The following is a 23,177-nucleotide window of genomic DNA, read 5'->3' on the forward strand; positions in this document are numbered from 1 at the left end:
CACACACACACATATATATATAGTATATGAACCAATATCCAGATGGAATCAATCCAAGATGGAATTGGAGCATTCAAGAACACTCATATTCACTCTCATTTGTCGAATGAGATCTATTTGTTACATTATCAACAAAATTCATCTTTATAGCAATGAATCAAAGACTATATCTTTGTGCTAGAAAATCTAGGCTCAGAAGGGCATATCTCCATGTTCACAGATTTAAGTAGTTGTAAACTTTTCTCAACTTTTAATATAATAGAAAGAGCACTAGAGAGGCAGACTTCAGGTAGAGGAGTAGGGATGGAGAGAGACTTAAGAAAACTAACCTGAAAGCTAATGCAGTAACTTAGGTGACAAGTGATGAAGATGCTCTGGTGGCAGTTGTGTCAGAGGAGGAAAAGGGATATACAGAAACAACGAAATTAGCCATAGAGTAGATGTGAAATTGGTGTAATTAAGGAGTCAAAGATGACCCAGAAGTTCCAAGACACCATAATTAGGAAGTTACTGAAGTCTCTGACAGTAACAGAAGAGAGGGTTTTGGGAGAAAAATAATGGATTCTGTTTTGGAAATATCTAGTTTAAGATGTCTTTAGGACATTCAGTTCAGTGTCAAATAAATGGTTGGTGATGTGAGACTGGCGCTTGAGGAAAGAAGTTTAGAATGCTTCTATAGATCTAAGAATCATCTGCATAAAGAAAATAATTGAAACCATAGGAACTGATAAGATAATTCAGTGAGATAATATAGACAGAGAAAGGAAATTGGGCAAGGATAGATTCTTAGGAGATAAATATCTGTGATCAGTGGGCATTACCTGGGAGAAGATTCAGCAAAAGAGATTGGGAAAGATCAACCAGAGAGATAAAAGGAGAATCAGGAGATGGCAGTGTCACAAAAACTAGAGCAGAAAGGGCGTTCAAGAGAAGAGGGAGATTGACTGTGTCAAAGGTCACAGAAAGGGGAAGCAGGATGAGGATTGAGAAAAGGCAATTAAAATGGCTTTTAAAAGACCATGGGTAAATTCAGAGAGAATAGTTGCAGTTGAATGACAGGTCAGAAGTCAGATTGCACAGAGTTTAGAAGAGACTCAGAAGAGAGGACATGAAGGTGCTGAGTTTAGATGGCTTTCTCAAGGAATTTAGACCAGAAAGGGAATCACAGAAAAATTGATAGAGGAAATGATCAGATCAAGTAAAGATTTTTTAAGGAGGTGAGAGATAGGAGCATATCAAGGTTTCAGGTCTCTTCGAATCCTGAATCTATGATCTGAATGCTTTAAGAAAAAACTCTGAAGAGAAAGTAACAACAAATATTTATTAAATGTTTTACAAAATGCTTAAAAGTGGTTGGTTTAATTCTTTTATTTTTTCTTTCAGAAGAAGGAACAGGGCATTTTCATTTAATATTAGCAGCTCTGCAGACTGAGGTAACAAGATTTTTGGGTTCCAATACAGGTCACTTATCATATAGAGATGTAGCCTACCTGGACATAATAAAATTTAAAAAATGAAAATTTTAACCAGATAATTTGGATCAAAAAATCAAATAGTTTTTATTAAGTATGTACTATGTACCAGGCACAGTGATGGATATTTTATCGCAAAAAATAATTCTAACTTTGACTGTAGGTACATCTTAAAAAAAAAAAACATTAAGTTAAAAAATATCGAGATCATTTCACTTTGTAGGCATAGACATAATCTTGGGAGGATTGAATTCCCAATTTCTAGCTTCAGGACACTGAAAAGAGAGTTAAATCTAGGATCAGAGGACCTGGCTTTGAGAATCCTGACTCACATAAACTCCCTGGGTTTTAGACTTCTTAAATCCAATGGGCCAGATTAGTTCTAACATCCTTTCTGTACCTAGAATTATGAGTCTATAACTAGATCACCTCCATGTTCCATCTAGATTTGATATAGATACAATTTTATTTCCAAGTTGTAGATATGGTGCAGAAAAAAAAGCATTGGATTTTAGGTTAGAAAACTAGGGTCCAAAACATTTATAAATCTCTTTTTCTTTCTGAGTTTTATGATATGAAGACATCGGATGAGTTGAATTCTAATGTCTCTTCACCTCTAAAACTAGGATCTTCTGGGTTTCCTCATCTATTTAATAATGGCATAAGGCTACATTAAACACTACCTTCCCTCCCATCCTACCTTATTTAAAGCCCCAAATCCTTTCATTCTCTATAAAAAGCTTGGATTTCAGGAATTGTCTGAAAGTGACATGTACTCCCATTACTTTTAATTATTTCCTTTGTAATAATTAGGCTTCAATCTTCTGTCTCATAAATTGGCCATTTATTGAAAAAAAATATAAGAAAGGAAAATATTTCAGAAGTTAAGGGGAAAATGAGCATGAGATATTAAAAAAAGTTCTCTATCCATTTGGTGTGCTTATTTAAAAAAAAATGTTCTGTGCTTCAGGGGAGAAAGAAGAAACTCTAATAAAGAGGGAGGAAAGTTTCCAAGAAAGTTTAAAGGGTATTTTTCCTCCTCAACAAGTTCTTCTTCCTGCTAAGCATAGACTATTGGAAAATACAGTTAGTTGGCTATAAAGTTGTAATGGAAAATAGTAAAAGCAGTGAAATGTACAATTAAGGATCACACACCCCAGCTATCCTCTACTTCATTAGTCATCCTTCTATCTAAGCCCAGGAGATTTCTCAAGTTGAAGTACAGTGAAACTGAAGCTAAGGTTCACTCTTTTTTATTGTGTTTCTCTGCGTGTAACAATGGTCTTTTAAAGATGAGACTGAACAGGAAACGTGCTCCAGGTGTCCGATTTCTCTGCTTTGTACCAAGTCCCTTTCTCTAGAAAGACTGGAGGGGTTGCTATAGACCTCTCTCTTTAAATGCATTTTGAGCTATAATCTTCCCTGAAAAGTGACTCTTTCTATTTTTTATTCCTATAGGAATGGGGCAGATGTGGGGATGGTTTGAGAGTTTCAGCGTAAACATTGGTCACAGAGCGGAGGAAGGTTCATGGGGCTGTCCTCAGTGGGGATGCAAAGGTCTGGACCATCCTTTGAATGATATGGGCCAACTTAAACTCTCTTACTCTGCTTGTTCCTCAATATTTAATCAAGTGAAATCTAAGTAAAATAACCATCCAGAAAAACCTTAAATAGAAAAACAAAGTTACAGAAGGATAACTTGTAGCCTGGAGGTCAAGGTGGAGGAAGGAGAGGGAAATTTGCTTTTTCTGGTGGTAGGCTAAATAGCCTCGGATTTAAGCTGTCATTTGAATCAGCTCTCAGAGCAATTTCCCCTTCTATCTGCTTTCCTGAATTCCTGTCATGCAGGATATGTTAGAGGCAGCTCATGAGAACTGACTGAATTTCTGTGTGAGCATTTATGTTATGGGAATTGACAAATGATCCAGAGATCAGGGTTTTATTTATTGTTTTCTTGATTTTTTTAAAGTTAAGGAAACAACATAGAGGAGGCTCATGATCCTGCTTAAACTTAAAAAAATATGTTATCCATACATTATTTTTCAGTCAGATGTTAAACATGTATATTTTAGATAAATATATATATTCATTTAAATGTTAAAGAAATAAATGATATGTAAAATGTCATTTATGATATTATAGCATATAATTGCTATTGTAGATGGGCGATTAGGGGGAATCCACACCCAAGGCCCCAAGGTGACAGCCCTTATTCTTGTATATTAGAAACAATGAGAACAGCTTACATCATCTCCTGTGAACCTTGTAAAAACCCTGTAAAATAGATTGTATTATTTTTCCCCATTTTACAGAGGATGAAACTAAGATTCCTAGAGATGAGGTAAGTGTCTGAGATTATGTGGGCCAGGAAGTAAATGTAGGTTTCAAAATTCATCATGCTGTTCACTCCTTGGTGCTGGCAGTTAAACTATGACTGAGTCCATTGAGTTATGGATAAAGGTTTGGGTTCAAATCATTTCCATGAAACATACTGGCCTTGGGCAAGCCATTTAATCTGTCATTGATCCAAACAACTTTTAAAGACTCTCCCCTTCAGAGCTACTGATCTGTATGAATATTAGGATTTTACTCACTTCCACCTCTCTGCCCTGATGAAATTACAAGTCAAGTCCCAAAAATGCTAGTGAAAATCCCTTATGTGTCTTTAGTTAGCTGAGTCTTTCATGGGGATGCATTCTTTGGTGTGCCTTCTTTGGATGCTGACTTGAGTTTTCTGTCTCCTCCTGCTATTATGGACATAAATGTAACCTTCACTCTCCCATCTTTGCTTTAAAAATATAAATGGTAATTTATTTTTCCTAAGTTACATATCAAGAAAAAACCTTTTGCATTTAGAGTTTTAAATTTTTCTCTCTCCCCTCCTACTCCCCTTTCCCAAAGATGTTATACAATTTTATATAGTTTAGATATGTGCTATCATATTTCCATATTAGTCATAGTTGTGAAAGAAGAAACAGTTCAAAAAAAAAAAACTGAGAAAGCACTCTCCTTTCTTTTCAACCCCATTCACTACCATCCCGCCATCTTGAAAATGATTCCCATAAAAATGATACACACAGGGTACTGAAGGAAAATATAAGCTGCTAATATTTAGGGGGTTGTGAATAATTTAATTTGCTTTTGACTCCCTCTCTGGTTTCTCTAAGAACTACAGCACGTGACCTCTTATTTGATTCATGTATGAACTAATCATATCTCCTAAGTCTTTCTTTTCTTTTCCTATGGAACTTGGTGAGCATTGGATGGTTGAATGCCGAGGGGATTTACCTCCCAATTTTATGAGGTATTCAGTGTATAATGATGATTGTTTACTTCATGGGATCGTTCTCTGGTACGTAGGTTTAAACAGCCCACCCCATAGAGTTCTGAGGATGTAAAAGGCTCATAGACATTTTGAGTCTTCTCTGCTGTAGAGTGTTAATGACCAGACGATAACTCACCAAGAAACACTACTAGAGCTTTTTCTTCTTTTCAAGCAACATTTGCAAGAGACAAAATTGGTTGTCTACACATTCTTAATTCATCAGTTAATTACCAGCCCTCGCTTTGCTTTGTCCTATATAGATCCAGTCTCTGGAAGATGAATTGTTCCATGGTGGGTTGTGAGATTTTTGTCCTTTCCTAAAGAAGGGCCTGTTTTTATTGACTATAAAACCCTATACCATCCAAACACAGGTTATCTAGTATAATATAATCAATCAACAAGGCTTTATTAAATTTTAACTGTACTAGGTGTTGGTAGACAAAAACAATGAATGAAACAATCCCTGTACCTAAGGAGCTCCTTAAAGGCAGAGAGTCTTTTTGTTTTGTTATTGTTTCCCTTGGCTCACTGACTTGTATGTAATAGATGCTTAATAAATTGCATTGAATCTTAAAAGCTTAGTTATTTCTAAAAAAAAAAAAAAGTTCATTTCTCATTATATTATTGCATACTCTTTAGTATCATTGTTTAATTGAGTATTCAAACTTTGTAAATTGGATAAAACCAAACTTATTTTGGTCATTTAACATGTAAGGAAAGAGAGGTATACATTGCTTCCCAAAGTTTTTTTTTTTCTTTTTTACCTAATTTAGTGAAAAAGAAACACTTGAACTCAAGTCTCCTCATTTTTAACCCCATGCTCATCTCTCTATGAATCTCTCCTCACAGGAGACATTCTACTGTGCTCCTCCATCTATCCCTTCCTTACTGCTTAACACACATCCTAAAACATGTCTGATATAGACCTTCTATATTCAAAAAACACAATTGTGAATTTTTATAAAAGTACTTGTGTTGTAATTAGTACCAAATACTCTTTGTGCAACTAATAATATTTTGTACCTAACCCAGCCAGGTCTCAATGCAGATAGAGCACTGAACTTGGAGTCTAGAAGAGCCATATTCAAAAGTAGTCCTATATACCTAGTAGGTAGGTGATGCTGGGAAAATCACTTAACTTCTTATGGCCTCGGTTTCCTCATTTGTAAAATGAGGATAATATTCTCTGACTATGATAATATAGAGACATTGACAATATGTAAAGTACTTTCAAACATTAAAGTACTAAATAAATGTTATGTACTAATAACTCACATATAGTAGAAGCTTAATTAATGTTCATTTATTTTTTACTACTACTACTACTACTACTACTACTACTACTACTACTACTACTACTACTACTACTACTACTACTACTACAAGTACTACTACTATCCCATTACTATACCTACTATTATAACTATGACATTCAATTAAGTTCTGGGAATGAAAGGGTAGAAGAGTTCAATTGGGGCTTATGCATACAATATTTGTAATATTTACCAAAATGACATTCTAAGAGACCTTTGAACAGTGGAGACAAGTACTACTGAGAAGCGTAGGAGGGTCTCAATCTGGAGGACCACTTCATAAGACAATAATATCTCACCTAATTGGACTGAAAGAAGAAGATATTCACTCAGAACACTATTGCACCCTGCCAATAGGAATAAGGAAGTACCTGAAAATAGATGGAGTGAATGATTTTGATAGGGATGATTTAATGAATATAAAGTACTAGGACTCATGGATCAGGAGACTCCATCACACCCATGTCTCTTGGTTCTCCTATTTGACTGCATGCTCCTTTTGAATGTCTAGATGAGCATTGATCCATCCTCCCTTATTGTGACTGCTCTGGAATTTTCTTCTCTTATCTCTCCATTCTCTCCTTCTTGATGATATCATTTGCTATAATGAGTTTAAGGATTATCTATATAGATGACTACAGTGGTTATCTGTTTTCTGTTTTGCTTTGCATCCTATCTTTTACTTTACTTTCTAGCTATATTGTACTTTCCTAATTTTCCCATAGTCTGTGATCCCCCCAAACAGGCCTTCATTCTGTTCTTCACACATGATATAGCATCCCTTGTCTCTGTATCTTTCCACTGGCTGTCCGCCATGTTTTTAATACATTTCTTCTACATTTTTATCTTTTAGATTCTCTTCTTTCCTTCAATACTCAGCTCAAGGTTCACCTTCTTCGTAACACCTTTTCTATTATCTCCAACTGCTGGACCTTTCTTCTCAAATTGCCTTGTATCTATCTCATGTTTATCTGTATATGTTCAAGTTGTCTACCATATCTAGATTGTAAACTCCTTGAGGGCAGGATTGCTCCTTTTCACCTTGAATTCTCAGTGCCAAAGTTCCTTCATTTTAATAAAGGCTTATTGAGTATTGATCACAAGTCCTCAGCAAATTGATCTCCGATGGCTCTTATGGAAAATTGTGAAGTCTCACTAAAGTTTCTCAGATGTAACTTTGAAATCCTATCTCCAGAGTTGTAAACTGGAAAATTGTCCCAAAGGCTAATGTCATTAACTGGGGGAATAAATATAAAGCCCATCCTTATATTAGCTTTGTAATTTGTTGTATAAAAATAAAAGTAGTAATCAAGATTGCTTTCAATGAATGGGAGGTTTAATTATCATAGTGGATTAAAGCTTAAAATCTCAGAATTTAAAAGGATCTCAGAAGTTATCTAATGCCTAGCTTTTTAAACTATGGTTTTCGACCCCATATGAAGTTTTGTAATGGAATGGGGGAGTTGTGAAGTTGATTTATTAATAGTCAATGTGTGATTTGTATGTCTATTTTATACAACTATATGCCTTGGGTCATATAAAAATTTCTTGGGTAAAAAGGGGACATAAATGGAAGAATGTTGAAGTAGTCCTGGTATATAGCCTTCCATCCTCTTCTCACTCTACTAGAGAGTCTCAATGAGGCGTTCTTTCATGCAACTTGGAGAGATAAAAATAGTTTAGCTGTAGTTTCTAGAGGGAAGAAAAGAGAGAGAGATTTCTGCAAGAAATGGAAAGGGTTAAGATGGACTGAGCCGAGATTTATTTTTGAGAGAGACAGAATAAGTCAAGGAACTATAGTCCACTGTTCCAAATCTGCTTGGAACATCAACTTCCTCTTCCTTACAGTGTGCTTACTGCTCAACAATCTTATTGGTTCATCCCTCCACATACACCCCCCTTTCTGCTTTGCTGATAGAATGCAGACGGCACATATTACAGTATGGTAACCCCCCAAAATGTGCCCCCAAAGAAGAGAATTCCATTGGCCACATGTAAGATACTATTGTGTTAACCTTTCTCCTTGGTCCCAGACCATGAGAGACTGTACAAAGTCCTGTGCTTGGGACTGTACCTGGCATTTTAAGGAATGATGAGTAATCTAGTTTGCCTAAAATAATAAGGCAGGTAGAAGGGGAATATTTGGGAAATCAGGTTGAAAAAATAGATAGTGGCCAGAGTGAAGGATTTTAGATCTCCACAAAGGAGTCTGGATATTATTGTTCTAACCTTGGGAAAGTATTGATGACTTAGAGCTGGGGAGTGTTGGGTGTAAAGCTTTAGGATGACTTTCTGGTAGCAGTTTTTAGCACGGATTGGAATAAGGATAAATGAGAGATAAAGAGCCTCTCTTTCCCTTCTTCCTTCCTTCCCTTTCCCCCATGTGTCACTCTGTGTCTCTTTCTATTTCTCTCTTTGCATCTCTCTCTCTCTCTCTCTCTCTCTCTCTCTCTCTCTCTCTCTCTCTCTCTCTCTCTCTCTCTCTCTCTCTTTCTCTCTCTCTTTCTCTCTGTCTCTTTCTCTCTCTCTTTCTCTCTGTCTGTCTCTTTCTCTTTGTCTCTCTCTCTGTCTCTCTCTCTCTTTGTCTCTCTCTTTCTCTCTGTCTGTCTGTCTCTCTCTCTTTCTCTCTGTCTCTGTCTCTCTCTCTCTCTCTCTCTCTCTCTCTCTCTCTCTCTCTCTCTCTCTTTCTCTGTCTCTCTCTCTCTCTCTGTCTCTGTGTCTTTCTCTACACACACCCGCACAAACATACAATATAAAAGGGAAGACAAAGCTGCAGCCTCCACCTCCTTCTCCAGAGGTTATTTTCATGTGACTCAGTCCGTGGGCATGTGATGGAAGGGGCTTTTATGGTGGGGAAATTCTTATCAACTACCGCTTTTATAACTGCCTATTGATGACACACACTGCTTCATAATGGGAGTGCTAAAATTGGCTTTTACTTCCTTAAACCATCATTGTATTGAACCATGTAACCAGAAAATCACAATGCGGTGATCTTTCTCTACACTAATCCTTCCATGAGCGCTTAATGACTTGTCTGTTCATCTTGGAGATAATAAACCTTGCAATGGAAGCAATAGCTGTCTTGGTGACTTTGCATAAATCATTATTTGTAAAAAGTGAAGGAAAACCTATAGCTGGAAGTAGAGGAATGTGATGGCTCAACATTTAGAAATTAGCTTTGATAATTGCTCTGGAAGCATTAGTAATGCACTGAAGAAATAGATGCAACCCCAAAAGCAAATATTATCTCTTAACGTGATCAATAGAATGGCCTTCAATGTGGAAAGAGAAATTATTAAATACCCTAGAAAGGTTTGTCTGAGCACAGCAGCCTGGTAATGGAATGCCTGCTTTGGCTGGGGCACGTGCACGCGCGCCTGTGTTTGTGTGTGTGTGTGTGTGTGTGTGTGTGTGTGTGTGTGTGTGTGTGTGTGTGTCTGTGTGTGTGTCTGTGTGTGTTTGTGTGTGTGTACAGAAACGGGACAGGGAAGTGGGGCCACTGGAACAAGGAGCAAGGGGAGTTTGCTATTTAACAGCTGAAAAACAAGGTGGTTGGTAGAGGGCCAAGTGTCTCCACTGGAGGTGGTGCATGGGAGAGTGAGGGGGTATGGCAAGGCTGAGGATCAGATGTTAAATATACACTAATTACAGTTTTACAACTTATTTCCTTTGATTAGAAAATATAACTTTAGTGTTAATAGTTTTTCTAAATCTGGATACTTAGGAAAATGTAGTTGCTTTTACTATTAGCATTTTTATAGCCTCTCTTTCTTTGAATTAATCCTTAACCTCCTCCCTGCCTCAACTTCCCCAATACATTCATCTAACATAGAACCTTCCTGTTTTTCCTCCTATCATTAGGCTGAGAAAATACCAGTTATTTGCCTATAGCAAACAAACCTGGTATATATCTCCATGAAAATCAACTCCAAGGGGAATAGAACAAGTGAAGTAAGGCATATTCCTTTTATAATTCTTTTTAGCTTACTTGCCTGATTGCCACTGGGCTCAAGCTGTTCTACAGCTTGCTGGGTGGCTGAGAGCCAGCCACTCAACCTCTCTGAGCATCAGTTTCTCCATCTGTGAAATGATAGGGAAGAATTAGAAAGCTCCAAAGCTCCTTCCAGCTTTAAAATTGTATCAGGCAATCCCTCAGAAATTCAATAACCAACACTGCTTAGGCACCTGTTGTGTACCTAGCATGGTTAGGCACTGGAGCAGAGGTAATGTTTCTTGAGGCACTGTGTAGGCCCTGATGGAGTTAAATTCTAGCAAGGCCATGTCATGCACACATATGAGAACAGCAAAAAACAATCCTTGATTTATCTACGCCAGGCCTAGGTCAAAGAGCTCGGCGTCTGCGGCAAATCCAATTTAATTCAATTCAATTCAACAAATATGTACCAAACTCCTCTAAGGCACTGTACTAGGTGCAGGGGGATGCAAAGACAAATAGAACACAGTCTCTGGACTGCGATGCAGTGGAGCAGGCAGAATACATTTTCGTAGAAGACCCTCTCCGATAAGGCAAAGAAAACTTAGTAGGAGTTATGAAACCATGTAAAGAGCCCTCCCGTCTATGACTTCCATCCAGATTTGGGGGCTCATGTAATCATCCCATCATTGGTCCCAGAATAAATCATCCTGAGAGACCCACATGTACAAGGGCTTTTAATCCCTGTTTTGCAGAGGAAACTCAAGTTTTCTCCAAATGTCAGACCCAGGATTGAACCTAGACCATCCCAGCTCTAAATCCAATGATTCTGATTCTACCAGAACCCCCCCCCCCCCCCCCCCCCGCTGAAGGCCATAATCTGGAATGTTGATAAAATCATTGCTGAGGACAGAATGAAAATAACCCTGATGGGGGCAGACACATTAGTAGGAGACCTTATTCAAACTAGCTTTCTAAGGCATTTTGCATAAAGAGTTACAGGAGAAAGCACTTTGCTCCTAGGATTTGAATTTTGTCTTTTCACTTACTCCTTTTATGATCTTACCCAGAAATCATGTAACCTCTCAGGATCAGTTTCCTTATTTGTAAAAAGCATTTGCTTCATTGGTTTTGTTCTTTATCTATTTTTTAGTCACTTTTGACTCTTCATGACCCCTATTTGGGATTTCTTTGGCAGAGATACTGGAGAAGTTTGCCATTTTCTTCTCTAGCTCATTTTACAAATATGAAAATCGAAGCAAGCAGGATAAAGTAACTTATCCAGCATCACAGTTAGTAAGTGTCTGAGGCTGGATTTGAACTTGAGTTTTCCTGACTCTAGTCCCAGAATTCTACCCACTGCACCACCTAGCCACCCTGTTTGCAGTAGGCAACTTCTAATGTCTCTTTCACCTTTAAGTCTATGATTGATCCCATGATCTTTTGTCCCAAATAAATGGCAAGAAAAAACATGTGGACGGAGAAATTCAGAGGGGAGCCACCCCAAGGAAATTGCCCACTCAGGAATAGACCTGGCTAGGTTGTAGAATCATTGATTAGAAGTAGGAGGAAACTTAGAGGCCCACCATTATGGACCTATTATGGATGAAGAAACTAAGGGACACTGGCCAGGGCCACACAGTTAGCACTTGGCAAGGTTCAGATCCAGGTTTCCTGCTTCAAGTCCAATGATGCATCCATGGATCTAGGTTGCTAATTCCGCTGAATTGAGAGGGGGGGATATTTTAGTGTTCACAAATTGCATGTAAGCTACACGAGAGACAGTACAAGATAGCGGGAAGATCTCTGAACCCAGAGTCAGAAAGATCTGGGGTCATGCAATAAAAGGAATCACTAATTCTATCTGCACAATGAAGGGGGTAGGATTTGATGAGCAATCCTAAAGCTCTGATCCTATAATGTTCTAATTTACAAGATGCACTCACGGAAGTTCCTACCATTCATTAATGTTCTTTAGCTTGACTTCTAAAAATTTCCTTTGTGGTTGACATTCATTCAGTCAATCAATTAACATATATAGAAGGCCTACTGTGCATCATGGTACTATGTATGTGCTACACACTAGGGATACTGAAAGGGGCCAGTTCCTGCCCTCGCAAAGTTTAACACAAGAGCTTACAATGACTTGCTGGAACTACAGTTACTACTGTAACTACTTCCAGTAGTTACTACTACTGATGTAACAATCACAGAAGCTAAGTTTTGAGTCCTCTGTTACAGAGAACTAATTATAAAACTAAGGTTCCAAAGTTATATTCCTCTGAGTTGGGAAATAATAAAAAACTGATATTTGTAGTATTTTAAGATTTTTTTTTTCTTCTGGGGTTAAGGGGCACAAAGCTAGGAATGTTAAGTGTCTGATGTCAGATTTGAACTCAGGTCCTCTTGACTTCAGGGCTGGGGCTCTAGCCACTGTGCAACCTAGCTGCCCCTCTTTGAAGATTTTCCAAATAAAATTTCATCCATTATTGTATACGCCATTCTATTGGTTTGTTTATTCTCCAATTGAGAAATAGTATCACCTAGAAAGATAGTCTTTGAATCCGGAGGACCTTATACTGGTGCATGTTGGTGTCAATCCTGGGTACATTATTTAACCTCTCAGTAACCCAGCAATGTTTAGGGCAGATGAGTCATAGACCAGGGTTTCTCTGTGATAGTAGAAGAATGTTTCATCACTAAAGTGCTCCCTGAATTGACAAAATCACAGACCCTGACCCAAAACAACTACCCTACCACCAACAAATCTCCAAAGGGCTGGAGAAAACTCTATTCCATTCTAAAATATGCTCTTATCAGCAGTAAGAAGAAATGCACCGAGTTCCAATTATGTGCACGGAACTGTTCAGACTACTGGAGGCAGTTTGTTGTGTGGAGAATACATAATCTCTCCCCACATCACCAAGATAGAGAAATGACATGGCACTGATAAAGGGACCAGTAAAGACATTAGTCAATCAAATATTTATAGGACAATTATCGAAACACAGAGGTGTCACAGGAGAGAGAAAAGTGGGATTACATTGTCCCTGCTTTCCTTACAGCCTCACTGGGGGAAACAAGTTCTATGTCCATGAGAAGTCAAATACTAACACAAGGTAGTCTGTGTTTTAGCATCACCATTGCAAGAACTGCTGGTGTTTGAGGTGTTTTCTTCCTCCAGATGGGGTGCCGGGGGTGTGCATCAAGATGTGACATACACAAGGTGGAGTGAGAACTAGAGTTTTTTTTTTCTTTTCCTTTAGTTTTGTATTATCCTAATATATACATGCATAATTGTCTAATTCCTTTATAGAAGGTCACCTCTTATAACAAAGAATAAAAGAAGAATGAGAAAGAGTTTAGCAAAATTAACCAGCATAACTACTAAGTTGGAGAATACGTTCAAGGTTCTCTAATGACCTGTCTCAACAAAGAAGGGAGTGAGAAGGACCACAGTTTCAACCACTAGGGCCCAAGTTATGGGAAAATCCCTACTGCACCCCTAAAATTGGAAAGTTGTGATGGAGAGAGAACTGACAATGGTTGGCAATCAATTGCAGATGGGGAGCAGGGAGAAAGAGAAGGGGAAGAAAGTGTTGAAAAATGCCTAGAAGATGACTAGAAGGATGATGGTGTTCATGATAAAAGTAGATAAGTTAGGAAGAAGAATTGTTTTTTGGGGAAAAATAAGGAGTTCTCTTTTTAATATATTGAGTTGGAATTTTTTGTTTGGAAATATCCATTAGTCACTCAGTGATTTGGGGCTGAAAGGAATCTAAAGATGTGTATGTAGAAAGAAAAGTCACGTGCAAAGAGATGAGAACAGATCAAACAGTATAGGAATAGGAGAGGCCCTGGGGGAGTTTTATGTAATTGGGGAAAGAATGACATATGGTAGATTTGGAATATTTCTTTAAATGTATTTCTAGAAGTACAAGTATCTAAACATCAGAACCAAGAAAATTGGGAGTACAATTAGAGTTATGCAGATATTCAGAGGAGAAAAGATTAGGTCCCTGCTTAAATAAAAGGATACTTCAACTATGCTATAAAAGTGGATCCAGAAAACAAAAATGCACCGTCCTTGTTGATCTAGCAGTAGTTGCACATCTGATGGTCTATTGTCTAAATTGTGTGAGATGTTGGTGCATGTAAAGCCTTGAATGGCTGCATCAATGTCTGATATTATTGAGATCCGACCTAGTTCAATGAAAAGAATACTGGTTTTGGAGTCACAGGACCGGAGTTTGAGTCCCAGCTTTGCCATTTTCAGCTTGTGTAAGTGAACTCTGAGCTTTATTTTTGAAATCATTTCCAGTCCAATCATGGGGATTGGGTTAGATGGTCTTTAATGCTTTTTCCATTTCTCAACATATGACACTAAAGCTTTTAGTTTTTCTATTCTCTGGTATAAAAAATTCTGTATTATTCTGTTGGAAACTTTGAGGAAATTTCTCAAACTTCTAGTAGACATAAAAAAGGCTTCCCCCACTCATGCTACTCTTGAATATTTGCTTGAAATCAGGAAAAAGAAAAACCAAACTTCTAATAATATCTGGAAATATCAATGACCATTTCCCAGCAGAGACTGGATGAGAGTGTAGGGTTTAATAATGGGTAATTCTTTGGGGAAAATAGGTGGCTATTACTAAGATCCCTTTCAGCTCCATAGTTCTGGTATTCTTCTACAATTGGTCAAGAGAATGAAATAGTTAACCCTCTGGTTAACATATGGATAGTGGTTTTTTTTTTTTAATGTAAATGGTGGTAATTACTGTGAGGGGTGAATTTATTGGAACCAAATTGTGTCTTACTATTTGTATATTGTTCTGTTTGAATCTTTGTTTTGTTTTTTGGTTTGAAAACTTCTATTTTAATGGTCTTCTAAAAAAGTAAATAAATGACTGAATTATTGACGTGGTAAAAATATTGATGAATCAACAATATCCACCCCACCCCCAACAAGAAGACAATAGTGTAGATGGCCAGTTCTTGACATAAACTAGATAAAGGGAATCTAGACCCAATGAAACTATTCCAGTTGAGGGAAACTTCTAGAAATAAAAAGTGGGCTTAAATCAAAGAGTGTCAAGAGATGCTATTGAATAAAGATGAGGTCCTCATGCATGAAAAATATCTGGAACTCACCTCCATCCCTATATGGAAGTGCCAAAAGGTTATTTGTAACCCAAATCAGAAATCCCTTCGTATCCACAGCTTCCTGAAAGAGTCTTAGAGTCAGCATGGCCAAGCAGAGTGAGCTAGCTTTAGATCCAGGAAGATATGAATTCATGTCCTATATCTTGATACTTACTGACTATACAATCAAACTATTAGTGCTCTAGTCAACTCTCTAAGGTTTTAAGTTGCAGAGAAGGTGTCACCTTGAATCAGTAGGAGCTCCTAATATCAATTCAAATACAAGTCCAGTTTCTATCGTTCTTTCCTGATAGCACAAATTCATAATGGAGCAATGAAAGGAGTGAGGGAAGTGAGGGAGGTATTCGCCCCCTAAAGGTACCATTCATATTTTTTCATCCCTATTTTTTGCCTCCTGTTGTCTTTTGCCTTTATTCATTTCACTTTTCAGTCAGCAGGAATTTATTATTATATTGATATTACATTAAATCTTGGAGACACAAAGAAAGGAAAATAAATAATTTGTGCTCTTGAGGATCTCACATTCCAATTAATAAAAAAAATATATATATATGTATAACATGCATATATATATATAAATATATATAATACATGCATATATATGTATATATACATATACATGTGTGTATATGTACATATATATGTATATATACATATATACATATATACGTATATATACACACATACATATATAGATATAGATATCTATCTATCTATGTCTATATCTATCTATCTATATCTATATCTATATCTATCTATCTATATCTATATCTATATATCTATATATCTATATCTATATCTATATCTATATCTATATCTATATCTATATCTATATCTATATCTATATCTATATCTATCTATATATCTATATCTATCTATATATCTATATCTATATCTATACATATATACAATTAGGTTCATACCAGATAGCTACAAGATAGATGGAAGATAATATCAGAGGGTAAGAACAAGTGACTGGGATTGGGGTGGAATCTGAAAAGTTCTATAGAATATGGATTTCAACGGAATCTTGAAGAAGCCATGACTCAGAATGCCATCCACAGTAGGACTTCAGTGACACTTTCTCTGGATGCAGAGTTTTCTTCTTTCCTTGATCGTTTAGTATTTACCCTACCAGTAGCATTGAAGAAGAAGGGTTAAGTTTTTAGAGGGACTTTGGCTCAGGCAATCTCTAAGCATATTTAATACTCACTTATAATGGTCCTGAGACTATGGGGTGGGGATAAAGGGATCCATTTGGTTAGATTATGCTTGGTCTCTTATCTTCAGCCTAAAAGATGGGGGTGTGTTTTACATACTTTGGTCATTAGTTTTTGTAGTTGAATTACAACAATGGTTTTTCATGCCATAGTTTATGTTTAGAGTCCATACTTAAATTATAATGGAAATGGCCCCCAATTGTGCAAGGGGATGAGTATTGGTGACCCCACCAAAGGAGGGGTCTGATCTTTATTGGATGAGTAGTAGAATGTAGGATGAGTAGTAGGACACATATAGAGGTGAAGAAAAAGTAGAGGGTTCCCCTTTTCTCATCTTTGCAAGTTTTCCCCAATCTACCTTTTCCTTCTCTCCAAGACAAGAGTTTTCCAATCTGGTGGACAAAATTAATTAAGCAGGCGTATCTGCCCCTAGGCTGGCTATGGACAATGACAAGACTGGATAAGTACCCATTATCAAATAATCCTTGGCCTGGGCAGCTCCACCCAAGCCAATTCATTCCAAATTCAGAATTCCAGGCCAAGAATTGACTCAGGGTCTGCAAAAGGAGCTGGCATAGTCCTTCATGATCCCTTTACTGCCTTGGAAATGGCAGATCTCATTAGTTCATCCCAATGTGGAAGTGCCAAAAGTCTCCCAGAGCTTCCAGAGAAAGCCCTTTCTATTTGGATGCTACCGTGTTTGAGGTAAGAGAAAGCCTGCCCCACAAAGCCAGATCTCATTAAGGACTCCTTTCCCTGGGGAATCAGATTATAGGCAGCCTTCTTTGGGCTAGAAATACTCTCCCTTCCTAGTTAATAAATAAGAGAGTTCAGGGGGCACATGGGGCTTAGAGTTTGCAGCTTTCAGGACGTCAAATGTTTCCTAAAAGGTAGCCAGTAGTTTGGAGAACTGGCAAGGCTCCACCACTTGTAGAGTGCCTAGTGGAAAATGACAATGCAATGGGAGCCTGACCTTTGTAGTTACAGACTCCCTACAGATCAGATGTTGGGCTTTTCCCAGAGATTGGATTGAAGAAATCAGAAAAAGTCTCAGTTGTAAGGGGGCTAATCCCAGTCTGAAGGGGAAGATGCCTAGTGTGATAAGAGAAGCTACTTGTGATGTAACTGGGACTGTGGGCTGTTAACAGAGTGACATCAAGGTACTGATGGTACAGGTCCTAGGTGGCAAAGTGAACAGTGCTGACTGAACTTGAAATTAGACAGATCCCCATTCAAATCCTGCTCCAGTACTTATTAGCTATGAGAGCTGGGCAAATCAGTTAACCCCTTTGATCTCAGTTTCCTCACTTGTAAAATATGGGCAATGAAGTGGCAAAGTGGATAGAGTACCAGACCTGGAGTCTGGAAACTTTAAACACTGTCTGTGTTGCCCTGGAAAAGTCACTTAACCTAGTTTGCCTCAGGGCCACATGGCAAATAAGTGTTTGAGGCTGGATTTGAATCACAAAGATGAGATTTCTTGATTCCAAGCTGAGTGTTGTAACCCCTCAATGCCCAAAGGGGGACTGATCCTGCCCCCAAAATAAAACAGCAGAATAAAATGTTGAGACTACAATGTATGCACCATGAATCTCAAATTATTGTGAGTTCAGGACTTTGTATATTATAAAATGCTACATGAAAGTGAGTTGTTTAGTGTAATTCTGCCATTACCACAGTTTTTAAAAGCAAAAGACAAGATTAAATAACAAGGACAAAATTAAGAAAGAGTGCCTTGAACCCATATACATTTCATCAGAAAGACTGAGACCTAGAATGGACTGAGGCAAAACTCAAATCCTAAAGATAATAAAGAAGGATTATGTTTGCAACAAGAAGATTCGCCACTCAAAGATAGATCACTATTTGGGGTTGCTGATGTAATGTTAACAGACCACAGAGAGAAAAGAAAATGATTCAACCTCTAATTTGCTCCTGTTATCTTCACCAAGGAGAACAATCTTCAATCTGGAAAGGATAGAAGAGATGTGGCTAAGGGAGAATTGAAGCTCAAGATAGGAGAAGAGATAGGAAAAGATCACCTAGTTGCTTTAAATGAGTTCAAGTCTCCAGGGCAGAGAAATGACTTGCAGATTTAATCATGGAACCATTGTTGATAATTTTGGGGGGAAAATAACTTAGAGAAGAAATGTGCCTGAATATTTGAAATTAGTAAGCCTTATCCCAATTTTAATAATCTGAATAGTTTTTTTCAAATTATAAGAAGCTATTGTCTGGGGAATTTCAGAGGAATTATAGAAAGCCAAGAAGTGATACCAGGAGTCCACAAGATTTGTCCTGTGCTTTTTGCCTGCTGGAAGCACAAATGAAATGTATATTAAATCTGAGTTGATCACTCTGGCTGAAAGAGGAGGAGGAATTCAAGATACAGTGACAATGAATCAATTAAATTGGGAAAATACTTATTAGGATACAATTATGTGCCAGTTATTGTGCTAAGTACTGGATATGAAAAAATAAAAGAAAAAAAAGAAAATTGTCCCTGTCTTCAAAGAGCTTTTTCATTGGGAATAATGACATACATACAATAATGATAATATAAGAATAATAATGATATTATAAAATATAAAATATCTATAAAGTCAATACAGAGGTTGGTTTGTTTGTTTATTTTGGGAAAGAGCAAAGATGCCTCCTAGAGGGACAAAGAAGGTTATATAATTGGGTCAGAATGAAGTTTGAAGAGAGTTAAGGCTTTTAAAAGATAAACGGGATGAGAAAGAACATTCCAGGAGTTGAGGTCAACCTGAAGCAAAGCATGTAGGGAGAGATGCAATGTCATACAACATGTAGCAAGGAAACCAAGTTCTGCTGGGAATTATATTGTCCAACCAAAAGTAAAGTGTAGCCCTTTTTGGAAACCAGTTTGCAAAGAAACTTAAATGCCAAGCAAACAAAGTCTTAGAGTTTTGGGCCATTTGTTTATTTCTTTGTCTTTTATCCTGGAAGCAGTAGGGAGTCACTGAGACTTTATTTATATTTATTTTAAAATTTATTTATTTATTTTAGTACATATGACTTTATGACTCATGTTGGGAGAAAAAAATCAGAACAAAAGGGAAAAACCATGGGAGAGGAAAAAAAAAACATAGATAAAAAGGTGAACAAAGTATGAGTTAATTTATCTTCAGTTTCCTTAGTTCTTTTTCTGATTGCAGATGGCCTTTTCTGTCCAAAGTCTATTGGGGTTGCTTTGGATCACTGAATCTCAGAGAAGAACCACATCTTTCATAGTTGATCATCATACATTCTTTCTGTTATGTGTACAATGTATTCCTGCTCCTGCTGGTTTCACTCGGTATCAGTTTGTATAAATCTTTTCAGGTCTTTCTAAAATCAACTTGTTCATCATTTTTATAGAACAATAATATTCCATTACCTTCATATATTACAGCTTGTTCAGCTATTCCCTAATCAATGGGCATCTCATCATTTTCCAATTCTTTGCTACCACAAAAAGAGCTGCTACAAACATTTTTGTACATATGGGTCCTTTTCCTTCCTTTATGATTTCCTTGGTATACAGAACCAGTAATGGTACTGCTGGGTCAAAGGGTATGCATAGTTTCATATTGCTCTACATAATGTCTTAACAACTCCACCAACAATGTATTAGTGTCCCAGTTTTCCCACATCTCCCAATATTTGTCTTTATCTTCTCCTATCATCTTAGCCAATCTGAGAAGCATGAGGTAATACCTCAGAGTTCTTTTAATTTGTATTTCTCTAATCAAAAGTGATTCAGAATATTTTATATGACTATACATAACTATAATTCCATCATCTGAAAATCATTCTTTTCCTTTAATCATTCATCAATTAGAAAATGACTTGTGTTCTTATAAATTTGACACAATCTTTTTAAACTTTAGAAATGAGACATTTATTGAAAACATTGGCTGTAAAGATGTTTTTTCCAGCTTTGTACTCCCCTTTTAATCTTTTTTCTCTTGATAGTGTTTGTACAGAATCTTTCTTAATTTAATGTAATCAAAGTTATCCATTTTGTCTTTCATATTGTTCTCTAGTTCTTCTTTGGTTTTCTCCCTTTTCCAAAGATCTGATAGATAAACTATCCCTTGCTCTCCTAATGTGTTTAACCATAAACACATTCATCCTTTATGCCCAAATCATATACTCATTTTGACTTTATTTGGGTATAGGATGTGAGATGTACCTCTAATACTGAGTATCTGACATTATTTTCCAGTTTTTCCAGCAATTTTTGTCAAATAATGAGTTCTTATTTCAGAAGCAGGAATTTGGGGGTTTATCAAATACCCTACCCTTGAGCAATTGATGTTTTTCCAAATGTTTAGACCTGACTTTATTTGTATGAGAAGTGTTTGGTAACTGTGTCTTTATAGTTCTTGGATTTGTCTTGGCAAGTAGAAACCCAAATATTTTATTTTGTCTACACTTATTTTAAATGGCATTTTTATTTCTATCTCTTGCTGCTGGGCTTAGTCAGTAATATATAAAAATGCTGATGATTTGCCTGGGTTGATTTTATATCCTGGAACTTTGCTAAAGCTATTAATTGTTTTGAATAGGTTTTTGGATGATTTTCTAGGATTCTCCAAGTATCTCATCATATCATCTGCAAAGACTAATAGCTTTATTTCCTCATTGCCTATTCTAATTCCTTTAATTTCTTTTCCTTTTCTTATTACTAAAGCCAACATTTCCAGTAAAATGTTGAATAAGAGTGATAACAATAGGCATCCTTGTTTCACCCTGATCTTATTGGGAAGGTGTCCAGCTTCTCTGTACAATTTATACTTGACGTTAGTTTTAGATAGATACTGCTTATTATTTTAAGGAAAGCTCCCTTTATCCTTATGCTCTCTAGTGTTTTTAACTGAGACTTTTTGAGGAGAGAAGTAACATGATAAGATCCACGTTCTGGCAATATCACTTTTTTTGATTCTGTGGAAGATGGATGGCAAAGGAGAAAGGTAGGAAGTAGACCCTGTATTTACCAGACTAAGCTAGGTGACTCAGTAGATAGAGTGCCAAGCCTGAAATTAAGAAGACTCATTTTCATGAGTTCAAATGCTACCTCCGACACTTACTAGCTCTGTGACCCTAGACAATCGTGTCTGGATCAGTTTCTTCACTGGTAAAAAATGCCTCTCCAGCATCTGTACCAAGAAAACCCCAAATATGGTCCTGAAAACTTAGATATGAATAAAAAAACTAAACAACAGCAAAGCAATATAGTTAGGGTAAGAAGTGATGGGATATGAAATATGTGATGATTGTGTGAATGGAGTGAAGAGAATCCATGTGAAAAGTTATAAAAATAGAGTTAACAAGTTGGCAACTGATTAGATATTGGGAATGAGGAAGAGAGAAGCAGTGGCCCCACTGTACCTCCAGAGGTAGACTCTGCCCAGACTTTCAGGTAAGATAACAAGTACAGCCACTCATTTGAGGTAAATAATGCCCTATTTAATTTGTTGATGCAAAATTTTAAAATAACTAGTTTTGTTGAGACATTCAAGTTCCAAAATATTGATTTAATGCTTATCTTTTTTTTTTTAAGGTGGGCTTAGATGAAAAAGTTAGGAATGAAGGTGTGAATTTAATCCTTTATTCTTAAATGGTCTTTCAGTTGAAGTGATGGTGAAGTCATGTGGCCCTACCTAATTTTTGATAGCTGGAATTTTTATATGAGATGATGACAGAGAGTCCCTGAAGGATACTTCAGTTTAGAGACTTTCAACATGATGGCCAGACACCAAAAAATGTGTATACTTAAGGGATGAGGAAATGGTTATGGAAAAACTGGAAATGTAGCCTTGAGATATGAATGGACTTTGGATATTAGTACTACTGTGCAAAAGGCTTGGAAATTGTGTAAGCTATTAATTTGTAAGTTCTTTATCATATGATAATGCATCAGATGTCCTCGTCTATAGACCACTAAAAAGGGATGAATCACATTGGGTTAGGTCCAACTAGACCCTACTAGGACTTTTTATAGAAATATAAACATTAAAAGACATTGAATTCTGATGTGGATATGTTCATTTTGAGATGCATATGAGATATGGAACTAGAGATATCAGGTAATTGATAATGTGAGAATTAGACTCTGGAGATTGATTATAACTGTCTATACAGGGTTGGAAGTCATCTGTGGGAAGATGATAATTGAATCCATAGGAGCTTTTGAAATGAGGAGAGAGAGAGAGAGAGAGAGAGAGAGAGAGAGAGAGAGAGAGAGAGAGAGAGAGAGAGAGAGAGAGAGAGAAGAAGAAGAAGAAGAAGAAGAAGAAGAAGAAGAAGAAGAAGAAGAAGAAGAAGAAGAAGAAGAAGAAGAAGAAGAAGAAGAAGAAGAAGAAGAAGAAGAAGAAGAAGAAGAGATGAGAGGAAGAAGAAGAAGAAGAAGAGAGGAGAGGAGAAGAGAGGAGAGGAGAGGAGAGGAGAGGAGAGGAGAGATGGATGCAGGGAAAGGGGAGGAGGAGGAAAGGGGAAGGAGAGTAAGAGCAGGAAAGGAAGGGGGAGGAAGAAACTAAGATACTGTCTATGGTTAGCAATAGTAAATTGAGTGGTAAATTAAACAATAAGTGGTAAATAAGTGAGAGCTCTTTGGAAAACCATGAGAAGACAGTATCTCAGAAATCTGGGAGAAGGGCATGGAAGAAGATGTTGACTAAATATCTCTGGAGGACAAGAACTGGATTTCAAGCCTGAGGTGTGGGGTTCCAGTTCTAGCTT

Source organism: Sminthopsis crassicaudata, chromosome 6 (assembly GCF_048593235.1).
Source record: "Sminthopsis crassicaudata isolate SCR6 chromosome 6, ASM4859323v1, whole genome shotgun sequence".
In the NCBI taxonomy this organism is placed as follows: Eukaryota; Metazoa; Chordata; class Mammalia; order Dasyuromorphia; family Dasyuridae; genus Sminthopsis; species Sminthopsis crassicaudata.